Below are 21,421 nucleotides of genomic sequence, written 5' to 3'. Positions count from 1 at the left end.
AGCGGTCTCTGTGGCTGCGATGATAGGTCTCCACAGGAAACCCTACATTTTGTGTTTTTATGTAAAGATTTTACTCATCCAAGGAGATTGTTTCTTAAACCCCTTTAAAAAGATTTGAGTTTTAGACAAGCCTGTGTTGCTCTAATGTATTTGCAGCTCCTGCCTATTGATCACACGCTCTTTGCAGTACCCGAATTTCGTGAGAGCGGAATTCAGATCTAGAAATTCCAGAAGAGATTGAGGACTGTTTGGACTATGTGACCTGGTACTAAATTATCAGATGGGTTTTTTATTGTTTTGCTGCTGTGTTTCATACTTCGTTTTTATCTTTTATGGTTGTGATTACTTCCGGATAAAGATTATTATAGACTTTATCATTGGCGAGAACCCAAAAGAACCAACAAAGACCTACAGGATTGTGTATTAGTGGGCAAACATCATGCATACTGTTCTAAAATCACAAATCGACACAAAATTACAGTCGGCAAAATAATATACAACCTCACCCTATAGGACCCAAGAAAAATCATTATAGTGAAGATCTTTTATTTACAGGGTTTGTCAGTGAGTGCCAACAGCAAACCCCTTGCTACGGCAATTTTTGTTATAACAAATATGTATCACAATAAATAAGCCAGCCCTACTGCAACTTATTATAACTTTTATTAATAAACAGACCTATTGCTTCTGTCATAACTTTTGCGAGTGTACCTATCAGACCCACAGCTGTTCCTTTTGGCTCGTCACCATAGCCAACCTCGTCCTACTGTACAAAGTAGAACTTTCTCAGAAGGCAACCATCAAGCATCCAGTCATAAAATTACAAATGTATACAAAATTAAACTTGGCAAAGCAAAACACTATCTCCTAAGAGGATTCCCACAGTATGTCAGAAGGAGTAACACTGATTTAATTGCCTACTATGATAGTCTGTGAAATTCCATGTAACTGAATATCTGTTTGTAGCCTTTAATACAGTAATAGCAATCCACCTTTCAATGCGAATTGACCGTAACACATGCTTTTCACAATAAATAGCGTGGTCCTACTGCCTATCATAATTCTTCATAACGTTCAGGCCTTTAACCTTTTATTATTGGCTTCTCACCATGACCCACTCAGATCTATTGTGTTGGGCATCTGCTCTTCCATTAGATTACTATCTGGTATACCATAATAAAATTACAAATATGTACACAATAACAGTTGCGAAAAAAATATAAAATCCCTCTAAATAAATCCTCATAAGGCCTAATATTGTGCACATGTTCTATCTCTATGGTTTGTTTGGGTGGGTCACCAACACCAAAACCCTTGTCTACTCCAGTAATATGTTAGATTAAATGTAAGAAGATTATCTGTCAATAGGTTTTAGCGCAGTGTAATAGCAATTCATCCTTAAAAGCCTATTGTTTTTTTGCCTGCTATTACGATAGTTGAGTCAGGCCTATTTGTATTGGCATAACATTTCATACATTTCATACAGAAGTTCAGACCCTTACAGAGTAAGCTCTTTTCATCAGATTAAAGCAGTCTTTTAAATAGATTTACAATTTCCAGGTCATTGCCACCTTCCACCTCTACCTGCAACATGTTCCTGTCTGACATCTGTTTGTTTTTGGACCGTTTTGGCTGAGTGTTGTTTACTCATATGAAACAGAAAAAACGGAATTTGAAATAAAGGATTTTTTTACACTACTTAGTCTACTGGACTTCATTACCTGGTGCACCCTCATTTGTAGTATTTTGTCTGGAGCACAGAGACGTCACTCAATGGCTGGTGTTGGAGAGTTTTGCGCAGGACCTAGATTTGGTGGAAGTAGCGCGAGGTGCAGAGTTAGGAGTCCGCTGTTGTATCTGTGGACCTATAAGAATCATCTCAGTGTAAACCCTCAGGGTTTGTCACAGTATGTGGCCAACACCAATGCTCTTGCCTGCTACAGTGATCTGTGAGATTACAAGTAACAAAATACCTGTCTGTCCTGTAACACAATGGGATAATTCACTGTTAAAAGCCTATTGGGTTTAACAAATGCTTTTAACAATAAATAAGCTAGGTCTAAAGCATTTGTCCTAGCTTTTCATAATAAACAGATCAGACCTTTTGTATCGGGCATAACATTTCACTACACCAATCCAGCCTGTAGCTTGGCACTATAACCAACTCAGGCCTGCTATTTGGAGCATAAACTTTCCCAAAAGGCAACCATTAGCCTTACATAAATATACAAAGGTATACAAATTTACAGATGGCTAAAAGTGCCATCTCTCCTAAATAGGCCTAACAAGGGTTCTTACAGAGAAAATCTTAAATATCTTATGAAAGTCTGGATTCAGCTCAGTTTTACAATGTATCCACTGTGGAAAGAAAAACATTGAACAGCCATGGATCGCTAATCCCAAAAGTGGCTGACCTCAGGATAGCAGTGATAGGTAACCAAATGCATAGAAATTCCACAGCAAACCTGAAAAACAGCGGCTTACGAGTTCACCAGCAGTCATTTTAGGTGCTAGACTTTCAGGCACTGCTGGAAAAAAAAAAAGAAAACGCATAAGCAAAGCCAAAGACTAAAATGAGTGTCTGGCTTTGGAATATTGGAGTAGGAAGCTGGGTTCAGCCCAAATCCTACTGAGCAGTGGCGGCCTCTGTAACTTGGGTGCAGGGCCTCACCCCACACCCAATTATATTTGTATGTCCAGAGGTCATGCATGGTGTATGCCGGGTAGACACAACAGATTAGATTTGGCAAGCCTTGTGCCTAACTCCAGCTGCTCATGACCAAAGGCAGCACAGCAGCAGTTTAAATGTAACAAAATCACAGAAAAGCTAATGAAGTGCCCTGGAAAAAAGTACAATCTGAAAGAGACCGTTGTAGATTCCTTACCTTACAATTTCCCCCAGGAGACAGTCTGGATCCAGAGATTTTTCTTTAGCAGTACTATTGCGCGTCGGATGTCGCGGTGCCTACTTAGACCCCGCCCCTGCACACTGACATCAGTTCTTTTTTTTTTCCGTGCAAGCCTTGCACAGATCCGGAGAGAGCTAACCCTTAGCCATTTTTTGGGCTCGCTTTCTTTGACCTTTTGTTAGCATCTTTTTTGGGTCTTCTGCACCTGGTGCGTGAGAGATGCCCCAACGTCAGACCGGCTTCAAACCCTGCTGCTCCAAGATGATGTCTGTGACGTATCCGCACTTAATGTGCTTTTGGTGTCTGGAGCGTGACCACGATCCGAACCAGAAGACTTTGCAGGAGTGGGCCTGAAGGTTGCTGGAGGCCTGGCAGTCAGCTCCGCGACACTCTCGATCTCGTTTGTGAGGAAGGTCTTGAGGCCGTACTCCTTGTCATATGCCAAGCCATCTAAGGCATCTGGTAAGTTCAAACAGAAGAAGGCAAAGAAGCACAAGCGCTCTTCACCTTCTCCCCATCGGTCAGCTGGCGCGACGCAGGATTCGGAGCGCCGTCGCTCAAAGGCTCCATCTCCGTTGTCTGCTTCAGGGACAACTCCGCACCTCGTCCCCTCCCCCCCCCATTTCTGGGAGCTGGGGCGTCCCCTGCACAACTTTGGCTGTTCTACGAGGCCCTACACCTCATCTTTGGGCTGCCTGACTCCCCCGATGTGCCTTCAGGCCCTGGTCAGAGCAGGTCGGGGTTCCTGGGCCTTCGATGACGGCGGCCTCGGCCCCAGCGCTGGAGTGCCCCCGCAGATCCAGGCCTGGATCCGGATCAACCCCGGTCGATCTCACTTGACCTTCCCCAGCACCGATCCAGACAACGCCCCCGGTCATACCCCAGCCGACGCCGTCCCCATCCTCATCCCTGTGTTGGAGCTGGACCGACGTCAGAACAGACGCCAAATGGACCTGTTCATCCCTGAATTTCCCTACTGATCAGAGGGGGAATTATCTTCAGAACTGTCAGGGGGTGCATTGTTAATGTGGTAGGCTTTATCATATTCTTTTCCTTATTTGTTTTATTTCAGTATAGTTGTCTAAATACATTTTATAGTTTGATTCCAATGGGTCAACGGTATCCCAAGCAATCCACAGTCCTGTGTTATAATTACCTTGGTTTTTAGGGTTACAGGGCTGACTCCGTATGTTGTTCGCAACCCTCTACGATAGTCCTAAAGTCTGCAAAAAGGGAGTCAAAAACAGGAGGTCACCAAGTGACAAGTCAAGGGAAAGCACGCCAGAAGATGCTAGGTCAAACGGTTTTGAAGTTTGCTATGTATTTTTCTTATCATTTCTGAATTGTTGTAACTTTTCCTTCTACCGTGCCTAGTTACTCGCCATATATCGTGGAAGAGATACTCAAGATCTGCAAATGGATGCTCCTTTGTAAATGATTAAACGCCGCCATGTTTAAATTGAGTTTCAATATGCTCCTAGTAGTACAGATTTTCCAAATTCCTTACTTTCCCTCTGCTTCGAAGTTAAGATCTTCGATTCCACTTCTCCAGTATTAGGGGTGTCTTTCATAGATTCACATGCCTGAATCATTCCCCGTCGTCGGAGTAGGAGTCCCACGGTATATAAAAAAGCAATAAAATGCCATAAAATATATAGCAAATATCAGAAATACCAAACCAGGAAGTAAGTAGCACCAGCTACAGCAGAAAAAACTTCCATACTCGTGACTATCCAAGTCATTATGTGTTAGTCCAAACTGCAGCCAATCAGGCGACAGCACCCACCAGAATGTTCTCCCCAGAGGCTCAGGCTCTCAGATTTTCTACCGCACGTCGTGTGAAGGGAGTCTCCCTGAGCTCTGCTCAGTTTTTTCTTCTCCATCACTATTTCTTCAAGTTTTTTTCAAATGTCTACTTCTAAATCCCTGTTCAGGGCCTGTGACTCTTGTGGGAAGCCAAGACTTTTCAAGGAAGATCTCCACAAGAAATGTCTATATTGCCTTTATCCTGACCATAAGGTCAAGGAGTGCAAGATCTGCCGGACCTCCCCCCTAAAACCATCAAGGATAGAGAAGGACGACTGCTGTTGTGGCTCAACAGACTCAAGGACAAGGATGACCCTGTGTCTGAGGTAGGAAGCTGTGCCTCTGGCTCTTCATTTCTTTCTACTAAGAGGAAGGCTGAAACTGAAGTTTCATCTCTAAGGGCTAAGGTGGTTAAGAAGTCTAAATCCTCTCAGGATGCTCCTGGGCCTAGTACTACGAGTACAACTCTCCCACCTACTAAAGGGGATTCAACGCCCTCAAAGAAGTCTGGGACAAAATCAGTTCCCAAGAAATCTTCGAAAACAATGCCTCCTCAGGTGCCACCATTGACAATTTCAACGTCAAAAAGGGACTGTGTTTCCTCTCATGTGGCCACTTCGACTACCTGCACCATGACTTTCTCCTCGCCAAAGCCTACTCTTGTCATGTCTTCAGCTTCATCGCCTACACTGGTTCATGTCCAGATCAGGCCTATCTCGTCGTCGACAATTGTCCCGTCGACGACGGCCAAGATACCGTCGACGAGTTTCTCGTCGACGTCTATAATGTCGACGGTTGGATCCCCGTCGACGATGAAAATGGTACCGTCGACGAAGCCCTCGGCGTCGACGGCCCTCCCGTCGACGATCAAATCTCCGTCGACGGCGAAGTCCACGTCGACGAAGCCACCGTCGACGACCTCGACGATGACCCCGTCGACGATGCTACCGTCGACGAAGAGATCCTCGTCGACGACGAAGCCACCGTCGACGAAGCTACCGTCGTCGACCCAGTCGACGACGATACCGTCGACGAAAAAACAGAGTCAACTGCATACAGATGTCCCGTCGACGCCGCCTCTATCAAGCTGCACCACTTTACAAGTTTGGTCAGCGCATACAGCAGGGATTACATTACCATCACCTGCAACTAAGGCTGCGCTCTTGAAAAAGAGAGCTACTACGGAAACTATTTCCTCTACGCTTGTGGTACCAGACAAACTCTTGGATTCCGATGAGGAAGGGTCCTATGAGGATGAGAATTTCGGGGCAGCTAGAAGTCCATCTGACCTCCGGATTAAGGTACAGGAGGATGTAGAGGAGGAGATGGAGGACACTGAGCCCACTTCACATGCTGACAGGCCTGCTCCGGATAGGCAGTTGCCTGACGATTTGTTTCGCAATCTGCAGTACATGCTCAGTGACTATTACAGACGTTTCCCGCCTTCAGAGTCTGGTGAATCTACAGTATCTACACCAAGACCTCAGACAGTGCCTCCGCTTTCTAAGCGGACGCAACCATTGACTACTGTGCCGTTGGAGGAGAGACGTCCAGCGTTACCTGCGTCGGAAGGTTCAGCTCCTCAGCCACGGGAGGAAGAGTCCTCCGACCATGAAGAACAAGAGGAAGGAGAACTGGATAATGAGTCAGAATCGTCGGAGTATGAGGATTATAATGCAAACACGCCCTCTCCGGCAGAACCTACTACATCTGAGTCGCCACCTGTGGACATTGCCTCATTCCATAAGATCATGGATAGAGCAACGAGAAGGTTTATGATAACCATGGAGTCAAAGCAAGAGGATTGCTTCTTGTACGATTTCAAGACTACACCACAGAAACAAAGTTGGACCATTCCAATTATAGAATTTATCTGGAAGGAAGGACTGAAGATCATGTCCAAGCCAAATTCTTTACCAGCAGTGCTCCCAAGAGTAGATAAGAAGTATAGGGCGCCAAATACTTCTCCAGCATGCCTCATCGGACAAGCTGAAGCAGACTCTGTGGTAGCACAGGCAGCGCAGAAGAGATCTTCTAATCCTACGTCTCAAGTGTCTGTTCCTCCAGACAAGGATGGGAGGCGCCTTGATTCTATCGGGAAGAAAGTTTCTACTATTGCAGCTACGACCATCAGAGCCGCAAACTCCCTAGCCATTCTGGGACGATACGACAGGCAGATGTGGTCGGACATCTCGCCTTACATGGACAAGCTGCCTGAGCCTGATCGAACTGAAGCGAAGAAAATACTTCAAGAAGGAGAGTGTGTCTCCTCGTAAATGATTGACGCTGCAGTGGACGTTGCTGCCACTGGATTTAGACAGCTAGCGGGTGCAGCTGTTCTCAGGAGGCAAGGATGGCTGAAGGCAACATCCTTCCGACAGGAGGTCCAATCCAGAATTATGGACATGCCATTTGATGGAGAATTCTTATTTGGAAAGCATGTTGATGAGTCGCTGGAGGCCATCAAGAAAGACACCGAAACGGCACGTTCGCTGGGTACTCTGCAATACCGGAAGTCTTCCTTTCGTGGAGCAAAAGGAAGAGGGAATTTCTCTAATAGAGGAGGGTACAATCAACAACGCTCCTATTCTTCCGCCCAGGGTAACCAAAGATTCCAGCCATATCGGCAGCAAACTTATGGGCAGAGAAGAGGCAATTTCTCTCAACCTCGAGGAAAATCTAACTATCGAGGGAGAGACAATAAGAAATGAGGTACGCTTCCTGCCACCACTTTTTGCCAACCCGAACCAAATTGGAGGACAAATATCCCAAAATTACTTAAATTGGTCCAAAATTACTACAGACAAATGGGTCCTGGATGTAGTAGCCAGAGGTCACATTTTGGAATTTGTAAAAGCTCCCCCAAATTGCCCCCCAAAAGGACCCCCTCCAGCACACCTCAAGGAGCTATTCACCCAGATCAACACAATGATCAGGAAAGGAGCAATCAAAAGGGTACCTCCTCATCAGAAAGGAAAAGGCTTCTACTCGAGGTTTTTCCTTATTCGCAAGAAGTCGGGAGAATGGCGCCCCATTCTCGACCTGCGAGCCTTAAACAAATACCTAAAGAAACTTACATTCAGGATGCTCACACTTAGGGAAATCCTCCAATTTCTTTCGGCGGGAGAGTTTATGGCAACACTCGACCTTCAGGATGCATACTTCCACATACCGATCTTTCCAAGACATCGGAAGTTTCTGAGGTTCAGAGTGGCTGGCAGGGACTTCCAGTTCAAAGTTCTTCCATTTGGACTGCGGTCAGCTCCCAGAGTGTTTACGAAGATGTTGGCTCCAGTAGCGGCCCATCTTCGGTTGCAATCGATTCAAATATATCCATACCTGGACGATTGCCTTATCAAGGCCAGTTCTTTCGGCATGGCACAAGATCATATTCAAAGAACTCTGTTGCTGATGCAGAACCTAGGTTTCTCAATAAACTTAGAAAAGTCTCACCTCACGCCAGCAACAAGAAAGAATTTCTTGGGAGCGACACTGGACACCAACCTCGCCCAAGTATTCATCTCAGAGGACAGGCAGGACAAGATCCACCGACTCGCTGCGGCACTGTTACTAAGAAAGTACGTTTCAGTACGCATGTTCAAGTCCTTCCTCGGGATGCTTTCTTCCTGCATTCTTCTCACCCCCAACTGTCGTCTTCGGATGAGGCCCTTACAAGAAGAGCTCAGTCGCCAGTGGATCCAAATATCAGGATCCTTCGAGGATATCATTCAAATTACCCCACGAATGCGACGAGCGATACAATGGTGGACCCACCGATCCAACTTGCAAGTGGGCTGCTCCTTCCTCGCGGAAGTGCCCAGGTTCATAGTAACGACCGATGCATCAATGACAGGCTGGGGTGCACACCTCCAAGGCATGACGGTCAGCGGGAAATGGAACCAGATCCAAATGAGATGGCACATAAACAGGCTAGAGTTACAGGCCATATTTCTAGCCCTGAAGTCCTTTCGAGCAACTCTACAAGGGGCCTCAGTCTTAATACGGACAGACAACACCACCTGCATGCATTATCTGAACAAGCAGGGCGGCACAAAATCAGCCCGGTTGTCGCAACAAGCACAAGAGATATGGAGTTGGGCCCTGACTCACAATATCCATCTGTCAGCGGTCCATGTTCCGGGAATCGCCAATGTGTTGGCGGACTCTCTCAGCAGGTCCGGGGGCTGCACTCACGAGTGGGAACTACATCTACCATCTCTACGTCGCATCTTTCAGAGGTGGGGGCATCCGGACTTGGACTTGTTTGCGACCTACCAGAACCGGAAATGCCCATACTTTGCAAGTTGGGTTCCCCACAGGGACTCGTGTGGGGATGCCCTTTCGCTGAATTGGAATCAAATATTTGCGTACGCCTTTCCACCGATACCTCTGATCCCGAAAGTAATCAGGAAGATGAAGAAGCAGCCATGCCGGTTGATCCTGATCGCTCCTCGATGGCCCAGGCAATACTGGTTCACCGAACTACTCCTGCTCTCGGAATGCAACCCTATCCAATTTCCACGCATTCCGAATCTTCTATCCACCCAGCAGGGCAGGGTTTACCATCCGGACCCGAACTCGCTCAAATTGTCGGCTTGGCTCCTCAGCACATGGAGTTTGCACACCTAAATATTCCACAAGATTGCCAGGAGGTGCTGGCGAAAGCCAGGGCTCCATCCACAATCAAAACTTACCAACTTAAATGGAAACGTTTCTGTACATGGTGCCAATCTAATGATCTGCATCCCATTCATGCAAAACCAGAGCAAATCCTTCCTTTCTTTCTACATCTGGCCAGATTAGGTTTGGCACATTCTACGCTTAGTCTTCTTAGCAGCCATCTCTAGGTTTCGCCAAGATGGATCAAACTCTTTATTCTCTGTAAGGATCATACAACAATTTTTCAAAGGGTTATTTCGCATGTTTCCGCCGGTCCGGAAACCTCCTCCGGCATGGCATCTGAATATCGTACTATCTCAGCTAATGCGTCACCCTTTTGAACCAATCCATAAGGTGGACCTAAAATTTCTGACATGGAAAGTATCGTTGTTACTAGCCTTAACATCGGCTAGGAGGGTCAGCGATATTCAAGCTTTTACATCTAAAGCACCTTTCATTCAGTTCACCACGGACTCAGTGGTATTGAGAACTAATCCAACGTACATGCCTAAAGTGCCTCTGGACTTTCATCTGAATTAACCGGTTGTCCTAAAAACATTCTTTCCAGACCCACAATCTGCGGCTGAAAGGGCGCTACATTCTTTAGACATTAGAAGATGTCTTAAATTCTATCTCTCCAGAACTTCTGCCATCCGCAAGACAGACCAACTGTTCGTGGCTTATGGGCGGCAACGCCGCGGTTGTGCAGTTTCAAAACAGACCATTGCTAGATGGGTCTCCTCTACGATTGGACTTTGTCATCAACAGGCTGGTAGACCCTTACAAGCATTGCCAAGAGCACATTCAACTAGGGCAGTTAGCTCTTCCACTGCCCTTTTTGCTGGTGTGCCACTTCGACAGATCTGCAGAGCTGCCACGTGGTCTAGCAGGCACACCTTTACTAGACACTACTGTCTAGATTCAGCAGACGATGCAGATGCTTCGGTTGGAAGAGCAGTGCTTCGCAATCTTTTCAAATAAGGTGAGCCTCTGTTTCCACCTCCTCATTTATGCTCTTTAGACGTTTGCTCAGAAATTGATGATTACTGTTATACATGTCTACTGTGTATATTTATATCCATATATGATATTCTGACGTCTACGAGCGTTATGATGTGAGTACTGCTTACTATTCTGATTCAGGCATGTGAATCTATGAAAGACACCCCTAATACTGGAGAAGAACAATAGTTACTTACCTGTAAACAGGTGGTTCTCCAGTATTGGTGTCTTTCATAGATTCACATGCAACCCGCCCGCCTTCCCCCAGAGACTCTCTCGGATAGCATGGGACTTCACTCCTGTGCGAGAAAATCTGAGAGCCTGAGCCTCTGGGGAGAACATTCTGGTGGGTGCTGTCGCCTGATTGGCTGCAGTTTGGACTAACACATAATGACTTGGATAGTCACGAGTATGGAAGTTTTTTCTGCTGTAGCTGGTGCTACTTACTTCCTGGTTTGGTATTTCTGATATTTGCTATATATTTTATGGCATTTTATTGCTTTTTTATATACCGTGGGACTCCTACTCCGACGACGGGGAATGATTCAGGCATGTGAATCTATGAAAGACACCAATACTGGAGAACCACCTGTTTACAGGTAAGTAACTATTGTTCTTCAGATGTATCCTTCTCATTTTCAAAACTTCAGCAGATCGACACGGAATTGTCTTCCATCACCTTTACTGCAGCCTCAGTATTTCTGAACTTAATTTTTATTACCAGAGCAGGTGATGGGGACTTATTTGTGTTAGAAATGTCATTTTTGTATTTTGAAATGCTTTTATATTTTGAAATCGTTTTTGCTTTTCTAAAACGTTGTGGCACATAGTCATTATAGCTGGCTTGGCTGCACAGCTGTTGCCAGATCTTATGTAATTAACAGAAAACGAGCTTTATGACTGACTACTGAGAGGAGGCGCTTTGGCTCTACCCATTGCCTCAAGAACCGCTTTTGAGTGGGCAATTGTTGTGTGCTTCCACTGAAAATAGTGCTTGTATTGCATTTTTCGTCTTATGGAAAACTTGTGGTCATGCAGCAGGGCTGTGTTTTGTAGGTTACAATTAAATCTCTTTATCTCTTTTATCTTGTTCATTATGACATTTTAAGATAAAGATCAAGGCCTGACATTTATTTTAAAAAGCATATGCTGAAACCCAGTAGGCATATATAATCAGATTTTCATTACAATGCATTAAGGCCTGTAAATAGTTATTGTGTTCGATGGAATCTCGCAGATAACTGTAGTTGGCCAGGGGGTGTTATTTTTAGCCCCTCTTACAGGAGGTTATATGCTGTCTTGAAACTCTGATTTTGTAGATATTATCAATTTGATGATTGTATGCCTGGTGTTTGCCTTGTGGGGAAACGTAAGCGCAATACAGTAGGACTGGGTTGCTTCTGGTGACAAACCAATAATAAAGATTTATAGGCCTGATTTGGAAAGTTACTTCAAAAGCTTTAGGTCCGATACGTGTATTATGAAAAATCACGAGAAAGGTACGAGTCCTGAATATATTTATTGTGAAAAGAATATGTAAAGTCCATAGGTATTTACTAATGGATTGTTATTATACTCCATTAAAGAATTTAGACCGGTATTTTGTTACACAAATCCCACCGATTACACCAGAAGGCAAGGGTTAAAAGACTTGCTCAGAGGAAAACATTGTGATCCTTGTTAAGCCCTCTAAAAAGGACATTTATATAGTTTTGCGTTTTTTAATTTGTACATGTAAACTAAGCTGGGGCAGCTATGTGCTCTATAAAACATATAACATAACATATAACATAAATGATTAGGACCCTCTAATACCCAGTTCAACATACATTTGCGATCCTGAGCATATGAGTAGTAGCTGTTCGTACTCTTCTAAACCTGCAAGCCACTCTTTTCCCATAATATTTGAAATATCAAAAGACTTTAGGGCGTGTGTGTGGTGCTTTACATTTTTGCTGTGTATTCTCATAACTAACTTTTAAATCAATAATTTATAGCTCGAATTATGTAACAGAATTATTTCTTTAGTCTTTTTCATGGGTTGAGATCGTCGGATTTTATATATGGATTCAGCAATGTTGTAGTTCAGCCAAAAACTGTTTAGCTTATGGTATATTTGGCTTTAGTGCAAGGAATATGAATGGCATTTCTTCGTTCTACTTTTTATGCACAGATGGCGTGACTAGTTTTTGCCTCGATCTGTGTTTGTTGCAAGCTCCATTTCATTGTTTATTTGCTCCTATGGCGTTGTTGCTGTGAAGCCTGAATGAGAAAAGGATAATTAGTGTATTAGAAATTAACGAGACTGCCTGATTTATTTTTTAATGCATTATGCCTGCCAGGAGAACCTCTGAGTTGAGGTAGCTTTGTATATGAAATATGTTTAATGAAAACGGGCTTGCCGATTCGTTACGAGCATAAGGGAATTAGAGTAATTTTGCTATTCTTCACCCATGGCAGCTCCTAGGATGAGAGACTGGATTACTTTAATTAGTTATTTTTTTTCCACAGAAAGATTTATCACTATCACCTTAGGTCTAGCACATATCTGCAAAACCTTTTCTTTGCAAGGATGCTTTTTTGAAGTTATTGTGCTTGTTCCAAAGGAATTGTGTTTATACGTTTCATCCGTTGGTCTCTTTCTGGTTCAAAAGTGCACGAAGTTGTATTTTATTGTTTATTTGGTCTATTTTAGGCCCTTTGTGTTTCGAAAATCTAAAAACCTTTCAAAGACATAGAGGCAAAAAAGTAAAGCAAGAGTGAAAAAAAATTAACTTTTCATGGGAAATGTGAATTTGGTATAGATAGAGATGTGTGAGGTGAGGCTTGTATAGGAAATTTTTAAAGGTGTGGGGCTAGTTTCATGGTTACTTTTTCTTAGCCTAACGCCCCCAAAGTGATTATCCAAAACGATGCCATGCCCATTGCCCACAGTGTGATGTGTAGCGCACCTTTAAATGCCTAAGCAATTATCCAGTGAACTAGCACCTAGTAGGTGGTAGAAAGTGATATAATATGATAGAGGGTCTAGTTTGTGTGTGTTCATCCATCTTCTGAATGCTAGCTGGGCACTCAATCTTAACACTGCACACTGGTCCATTCCACGGTGCCTATTGGAGAGGCCCTCTTGATCCATGAGTGTTGTTACAGTTGGACCCATTTGCTTCAGTGTCTGGAATTGGGGAATGCCTCACCCCTCATGTGCATGTTATTGTATAATTATTCATGGTCTGACTTGCAGTTCTTGGATGGCGTCCCCAGTTGCTCTTCTTTTCCTTTCCTGCAAGGATAGTTTAAGGTGCTTTAGAAGTCTGACTGCCACAGCACAGCAGCCGTCACTGGTCAGCGATGCCATTGCTTCCTCATGTCTTGTGATAATTAAGTCCTTCAACAGATTTCATGTGCCGCCCCAAAAATGTGTATGCAGCTCTGGTCCTTGATGACTAGATTTGTTCTTGGTTGGATTAAGTGCTGCCAACACACAAATGTGGATACTGCACTTTGTAATAGACCTGAAGCCCAGTAGAGAGAAGCAATTAAGGCATTAATTAACCTGCCATTAAGCAAGAAGTTGTTTCAATGACTTGATAGCTGGTTACACAGGATTAAAGGATTTATCATCAAAGAGTTGTTTCTCTTTTTTACTTGATGTGTGCTTGCACTAGGAACGACGATAATTACTGGAAATGTATTTATACGTGGACGATATTAAAAATAACTGCATGTGGAACAAAGGAGAGAATGAGCGCCTTCCACTGGTAATATACAGTGGGCCAGACACTCCCACATATTCAGATGCATTTTACTAAGTTAAAGAAAACATGGAGGTGTAAGCAGACCATATACTTTAAACGGGTGACTGTTTTTTAAAACCTGTGCCCTGTGCCAGATGCAACATGCAAGTATCATTAATGGCTTGTGTGACAAAGTAGTATGCACTTTCGAATTAAGATAGGGGGGGGTCAATAGGTTCATCTAAATTTCCTTTACCGTAGTAGAGACTGAGATCTATTTGCGAGTATGTCAGAATACAGTATCGCCAGAGTATACGTGTAAAGACACGACTTCTCTTACAAATTTTAGTAAAGTCTGTGGATTCAGTAGATTAAGGAAAAGCTCTAGAGACATAGGCGACTAGACATTACTCATTCTTTTAAGATTGTGTTTGAGTAGAAAACAGAAAGCAAAATATTGTTTCTCAAAATATCCCTGAAGAAAGTCAAAGCAGCTGAGTAAGGAAACGCGAAATAGAATGTTGACAGTCAGCAAAATGCAGAGATGGATAGCAACAATACTCTAGGCTTTGCTAATTTTTTTTTTGATTAACAGATTTTATTGAATTTTGAAAAGAGGAAAATAAAAAATATATAAGACACAAACAGCATGTCGAAGAAAAGTATACAGCGTGTACTACAGGCATTGGCATTCAGTTGATACAGCATAGTGTTCTAAAACAACAACCACATCAGCACTCCTGTATTTAGTCGGAACCATAGGCCCAGCCATTTCCCCCACACTCTGCCTTGCTTAAGGGGGCAGCCTCTAGCCTTCCTAATTATGCGCACCAGTCCACCCCTCAGCACCAGTGCAAAAGGGTGGGAGGAGAAGGGGACTTCCAACGAGTGATGATGTCATGTTTGGCGACCATAATAGCTGTCCCCAAGAGGGACCAATCAGCCTTCGTGCCCCCAGAGTCCTCAAGGACACCCGACAGAAGCATTAACATGGAGAGAGGGCCCTCAGTCAGTACTCCCACCACCTCAGACTACAATTTTTTAACCAAGGGGCACAGCCAAACCATGTAATAGAAATAGTCAGGAGCGTCGCCACAGCAAGTTCAGGTAGGCTCAGGGATGAGTCCCGCTGAGAGGAGCCTAGCTGGGGAAAGATAGGTAAGACAGAGGTATACGTTTGGATCAACTACAGTCTGGAAGAAATTGTAATCACTCATGGTGCATCAGTGGTTTGCAGCAATCGTCTGCTTCAAGGGGTCCCGTTTTGCTAATTTTAACTTAACTCATGAATGCTAGAAAAAATATGTCACAGAGATAATGGGATTAGCAGCTTCACAGGCATTCTAGCACACATAATTTGGGGGACACATCAAGGGATGTATCCAATGGAATCTCAGGAAACCTTGAATTCTATCTTGTAGGATCCCAATTGGGTATCCCACACGTTAAGTGCCCAGTGCTTTCCAGTCTGGATGGTTTACTACAAATGTCACTTTAGTAAGATATGGTAAAAAAAGAAAAACAAAGTAAACATGTCCACATTTTAATTTAAAGGGCCGTGATGGCATACTGGTGTATCAATGGCTTAATTTAGAGCCTGGTGACTTGGTCTATAATTTTGTTTTGGCGTTTGACCAAAAACGTTGTTACCCTGATAAAAACCTTATCTCCAAATGCTTCACGTTGCAAATATGCCCATGTACATTTTAAAAAACTGTACAATATGTTGTATAGTACTGCTTTATTTACATATCCTTCTTCCAGCCGCATTACATCCAGACTTTTCTAATCTGGGCTCTACAGGACTCCAAGCAACATACTATTGTAAATCACTTTTTTTTCGTTATTATTTATTTATAAAGTGCACATACACTCCCAACAGCATCATTGCGTGGCAATGAAGAGACATTCAAAACTGCACCCAGACGGTAGAAAGGCTGAAAGCGAGAAGAAGATGTAGATCTTCAAAAACAGTCTTACGTGATTTCCTAAAAGACGACGCATGATGTTTTCATTTTGTGACCAAGATAGTAAAGAGAACAGGCCCTGGAACGATCTAGTTTCATCTTGGCAATCTAAAATGGCAGTTCCAAGTTGGAACATAAGGTGTGCGAAAAATGGTATCTCCGAAAGCTCTTTAATGCAAGCCTTTTGTAATCCATAAATGGCCTTTTTGAGCATGTCCCTTCCCTGTATGTCCGATGTATTGTCTGGAATGCTGAGAGTGGGATGCTGAGAGTGGGATGCTGAGAGTGGGATGCTGAGAGTGGGATGCTGAGGGTGGGATGCTGAGGGTGGAATATTGGTGTGTGCTCGGAAATAGTGACGTTTGAAGGAGGATGGAGCTCAGAGAGGGCCTACCTGCTGCTGTAACTTAAGGGCCTAAGATGTAAATAAATCACTTACCTCTTACGCGAGTGGCTCCAGACTCTTGTACGAAACCCCTGCTCTCAAACTGGAACATGGTGCAAAGATTTAAAACGGTACTGTCTGTGTAACTGGCAGCCAATGCAGTTTTTTCCTTGCTTCGGTAGCATCGTCAAACTTCACAAAGTTTAAAGCAACTCCAGTAGCCAAACTCTGAATATGTTGGACTTTTTTGACTGCACTGTTCTGAAGATCTAGGTAGAGACCTCTGCAGGAGGCCAGCGAGTTAGAACACAGGTTGAGATGACTTAGCCATGCAGGGGTTTAGGTAGGAATAGCAGTACATTATTTAGGGTGCGGGGAGTTTGAAAGCATACAGAAGAGATGACGTTTGTTCTGTTAGCAGAATTTGTCATCGGTCTCATCACCAAGTGATGTAACGTTTAAGGAGTCAGAGGGAAGTCCCAGTTGAGGCCAGATGGTGGTGTATTATTTTAGATCCTCGACTTACCGTAGACAGATCCAATGCAAAACGAAAAAAAATCTGTCTGATCAGTGAAAAATGGTTGATGACTTTCTAATGAAATGGCTGTGTGAAGGTGCAGGGCAAATTCAGTGCAGTAACATTGATGCTGCTGTCTGGCGTAGTAGCGGTGCGCTGCTGTCATAACGTCAAGAGAAAAGTAAATGACCGACCTACTGCTAACTCTTGAGCCATGTCTGTGTCTCCCAACTACTCAGTGCATGATGTTGTATATACACAAAATCTTGAGCGGTTTTGTGTTCCCACCATGATGAAAGGAGTCGTACAATAAAATAATACCCTTCTGTTCTGAAAATGTGAATTAATTCAGGTAATTCGGCGATATCCACTCTCCAGGAGGAATCTTCATGATGGCTGTGTAGCTGAGTAGATTATAGCCCACAATGTGTTCATTGTGATAAACATAGCACATCCCTTTAGAATTCTAGTAATAAAATGTGGTCATCAGAAAAAAATCCTGTAAAAAACAATGGAGAAGGGATTATTCTTCAATTTTTAGGTCTGGCCTACAGACCGCATTAGCTTCCTCGAGAGACATGTCCCATCAGAAAACACACACACCATGCATAGGGGCTTTTGAACAGCCTCCTTCAGCCATTGGCTACTGTTTCAGCTGGCTTTGACCGTTGACTTAGAGTTGTTCTTTACTTAAAGTAGTTTACATCTGCGATATGCTGTGTTCATACCTTAAATAGGTCCACTTCGCCCAAACCCACCTCACCGTCAACTTGTCCTGATGCTCCCTCCCCAGCTTCTTTCTAGGTCTCGCCTGGCGACCAGAGCGCGAAAGCGCTGTCGCCAGCGAGACCTATTGTCGCGGACTTGCCTCTCAAGGGAGACAGGAGATGGACACGCGCAGGACGGACTGGAAATGTGAACGCGCACGTCCAGTCACGCGATGTGCCCATCTCTTGTCCCCCTTCCATCCTTACAAGCCATGCAGTCTGCTGCATGCCTCCCAATCAACCCATCTTTGGAGTGCCCTGCTCCCTGGCGGGACCGCTCTGCACCGCTACGTCTGCAGTAACTAAGCGCCTATGGAGCCCCCCAGCCCTTCTGACATTACCAGACTGCTCTGTGGGTACTCCCTCTGTGGCGGCAGCACTTTTCCTGCGGGGCTTCCTGGGACTCCTGGGAGGCCCGCACTGCCATTGTCGGCCTCGGCCACCTTCTTTGATTCACCCGGGCCCCCTCCTGGGACCCGGGGCTCTCCTCCATGCGGCCGCCACCGCTGGGCTCGCCCTCGAGCATGGGAGCCCCGCGTCACAGCTCACGCCAGCCTCTTCCGGCTTGGTTACAGGCCCCGCCCACGTCCCGGGCTGGCCTGCCTGACTTCTGGTTTTCCGTGAGGGCCGCGGCCGTACAGACCAGGCTGTGCTCTTCGTGTTGTTAAAAGAACCATCATGTGTCATATAGCATGTATTTGCCTACGGAGGCACAGCACGTCGTGTTTTTGCACAGTACATTTTATTTATATAGGTGCCGCAGTGCAGCAGATGCCATCGTTATGTACAGTGCTGTGCAGTGCCTCGTGTCACTGACCACTTTAATGTCTAAGAGGAGCCCGTGCACTTGCGCTGCACCAGTGGAGCGCGCATCTCACAGAGCGCCCAGCCGGCGGTTCACTAGACCACGCTCCAGATTCCAGATGTAGCATTTTATACTTACATCCCTTATCAATAAATCTACGCACCTGTGGCTCGTGAGACGCTGCTAGTGAACGGCCAGCAGTGCAGTGCTGCGAGAGCTCTAAAAGTGCACCATGGATGTGCACACGAGCTGTTGCAACCAACCTGTCCAAACTGTTTGAAGGGCAGGTAAATAGCGCTTCACCCAGTACGGCGCTGTGCAGAGTGCCCTTGCATCTTTTTCTGTGCACGCCATGTGTGTCTGGACCTGCGGTGAGTGTGCACAAGTATGAAGTACCTGGTTTAACTATTTCTCTTACATACATTTGTAATTCCCACCTGAGCAGTAATACTTCCGTTGTCTATTTAGGAGCTGATGAGGATAGTGGGATGTCTAAACTTTGTAGGACTCCTCCTTATGGCATGTACTGTCAGTGTAATATCCATAAATGTAAATAAAGTTGTATACAAAAATCAGAGATCCGTTCAGTTTAGTTATTGCTTATAAAAGTACATGATTACCATGTGCTGTAGGCAGACCTGTTATTATAAACACATTAAACGTGTGATATCTTATAGATGAAGAGGTGAGCCTTATTTGGAAGCTCTCCTTTGATGCATACTCCCAGCCAAGACAGCTGACAAAAGATCGTGGTTGCCTATTATAGATTGAGGCACCTGTTTGTAGCATTCTGTGCTTTCCATGCATCTCTTGACCAGAGCCCTAATCTGTCACCCAGAGTGCCCAGCTCCCTCCCTCCTTATCAGTTCATGACCCTAGTCTGAAGACGTCTGCTCTAGAATAACCAGTGACATCGACTTCCTGAAGCCAAAGTATACTAAACAGTGATGGATGGAATGCTTGAATTAATCTCAGCCACTGGTAATCACTCGGGCCGCATCCCAATCCATCATTATTCTACACACCATGCTGCCTCAGTTTAGACCCAGCTATAAGAAAATCAGTCTTGACCCTGCTCCAGTAGGAACAGTCCAGCGTGAACTGCCAAGCTAGGTCCTCCATGGCGGGCATATCACTAACTAAAGAGTGCCAATGGCTGTGTCTGGGATTTGCTTTTTCCAAACTGCGTTTCTTTAAGCTTGTCTGCAGACAAGAGTTTGTGATAGTTTTTGACTTTGGTATGCTACTTACTTATGTAGATAGTTTGTTTCTACTCTGTGTGGAACAGAGAACTAGCTTATATTGTTTGCTGTGTTAGGAGTAAGCCTTTAGAAAGGAACACGTTACAACAGTACAGAGGAAAAAGTAGGTGGTCTTAGGCATTTGAGCACATTGTGTCCATGGTATTCAGTAATTGATGCTGAATCAGACTTTATTGTATGCTGCAGATGTATCCTAGTGCGTGTTTAGTCTGGGGAGTGTAGTGTTGACTTGCTATCTAGAGTTAGTGCAAGGGACTGAAGTCGATTGACAAATCTAAATTAGGATGAGGCGCGGAATAACTTGGCTATAGTAAAACGATTGTGGGTGGAAAGTGCTATGTCTGAAGAGAATGTAGCAGGAGCAGTTATGGAGAGAACGGGAGACGACATCAGGGATTCAAAATAAGTGACACCAATTAACTCCTTGTATGCTTACTTGGCTCCTGAATAGTTTTCTGTGGTCATCACCAAGTGCGCCACCCGTGTTTATGGAACTTGCCTGCTTATTTATTCTGAGAACAGTATCAGGCTCAGGTATCTATAGTCCATTTCTCTTTAGAAAAATTATGAAACGTATCTTCCACAAGGCAGCCAATTATTTAATACTTATCAGCCGAAAATATAGTTTCACAATGCTGCTACAATACTTTTTCTTTTATTGTATAATAGGTGTAACATGGTTCTCAACGTATTCACTGGAATTACTGTTTTAAGAAGAAGAATGACTTCAAGAAATGATTATTTGCTTGTTATTTTGAATACTTTTCTTTCATTAACGATTTGAATGTGCCCCAGCAATTGATGACTGACGATGCGATAGGGTATTTAGGCTATACTTTCACATTCTTGTAGATGCCCCAGTACTTGGTACTGTACACTTAAAGTACACTACAATGAGGCCAAATTATCCTAAACAGCACAATAATAGATGCTGTGTACTTTAGATGGAAAAAGAAACAAGCATTTGCAATGCAATAGGTCTCGCACTGGCGAGAGTTTGAGCTATTGGCATTGTAAAATGACAATGCCTTTAATTTATGTGTTGGTTTTGCAAACAAATAAATAAAAGGCATTGTCATTTACAATGCAATAGCTTAAACTCTCGCAAATGCGAGACCTATTGCATTGCAAATGCTTGTTTATTATTATTATTATTATTATTATTCAATGGCGGCCGGCACAGTTGGGGGCGACGCTGAAAGAGTGGGGGGAGAGAGGGTGGGGAAAAAAAATAAGACTTACCTGAAAGCTGCGTCTCTACTCTGTTGTCTCTTCCGGCCAGAACAGGAAGCAGGAAGCACCATGCTCCCAATAGCCAATCACAACGCTGTTGCGATTGGTCTGAGCACAGTGGTTCGGCGCTTAGGCAGGCAGTGGGAGCCTGGGCATGTTCTCCATCCAGGCTGTAAGGCAGGCTGGGTGGAGAACATGCAAAGTGCACATCAAGGTTAAACATTCATGCGCACTTGGAGTGGGCAAACCACTCCACCCCTTCTCCTGTGTGAGAAGCCCAGCCTGCCGCGCCAGCAAAGCTGCCACAGTAGGAAAACATAAAATGATAATAACATTGAGATATTGTCATTTTATGTTTCATTTATTTCACTGCTG

The 21,421-nt window shown here is 44.3% G+C and overlaps 1 protein-coding gene across 4 annotated transcripts in view; it reads left to right on the top strand.

The window, feature by feature from the left end:
- GRAMD4 (GRAM domain containing 4) overlaps positions 1-21,421 on the top strand; it is a 480,409-nt gene that overhangs the window by 282,410 nt on the left and 176,578 nt on the right. The window lies entirely within an intron of this gene.

Source organism: Lissotriton helveticus, chromosome 1_1, assembly GCF_964261635.1.
Source record: "Lissotriton helveticus chromosome 1_1, aLisHel1.1, whole genome shotgun sequence".
NCBI lineage: Eukaryota > Metazoa > Chordata > Amphibia > Caudata > Salamandridae > Lissotriton > Lissotriton helveticus.
This window is presented reverse-complemented; position numbering and strand designations above follow the sequence as displayed.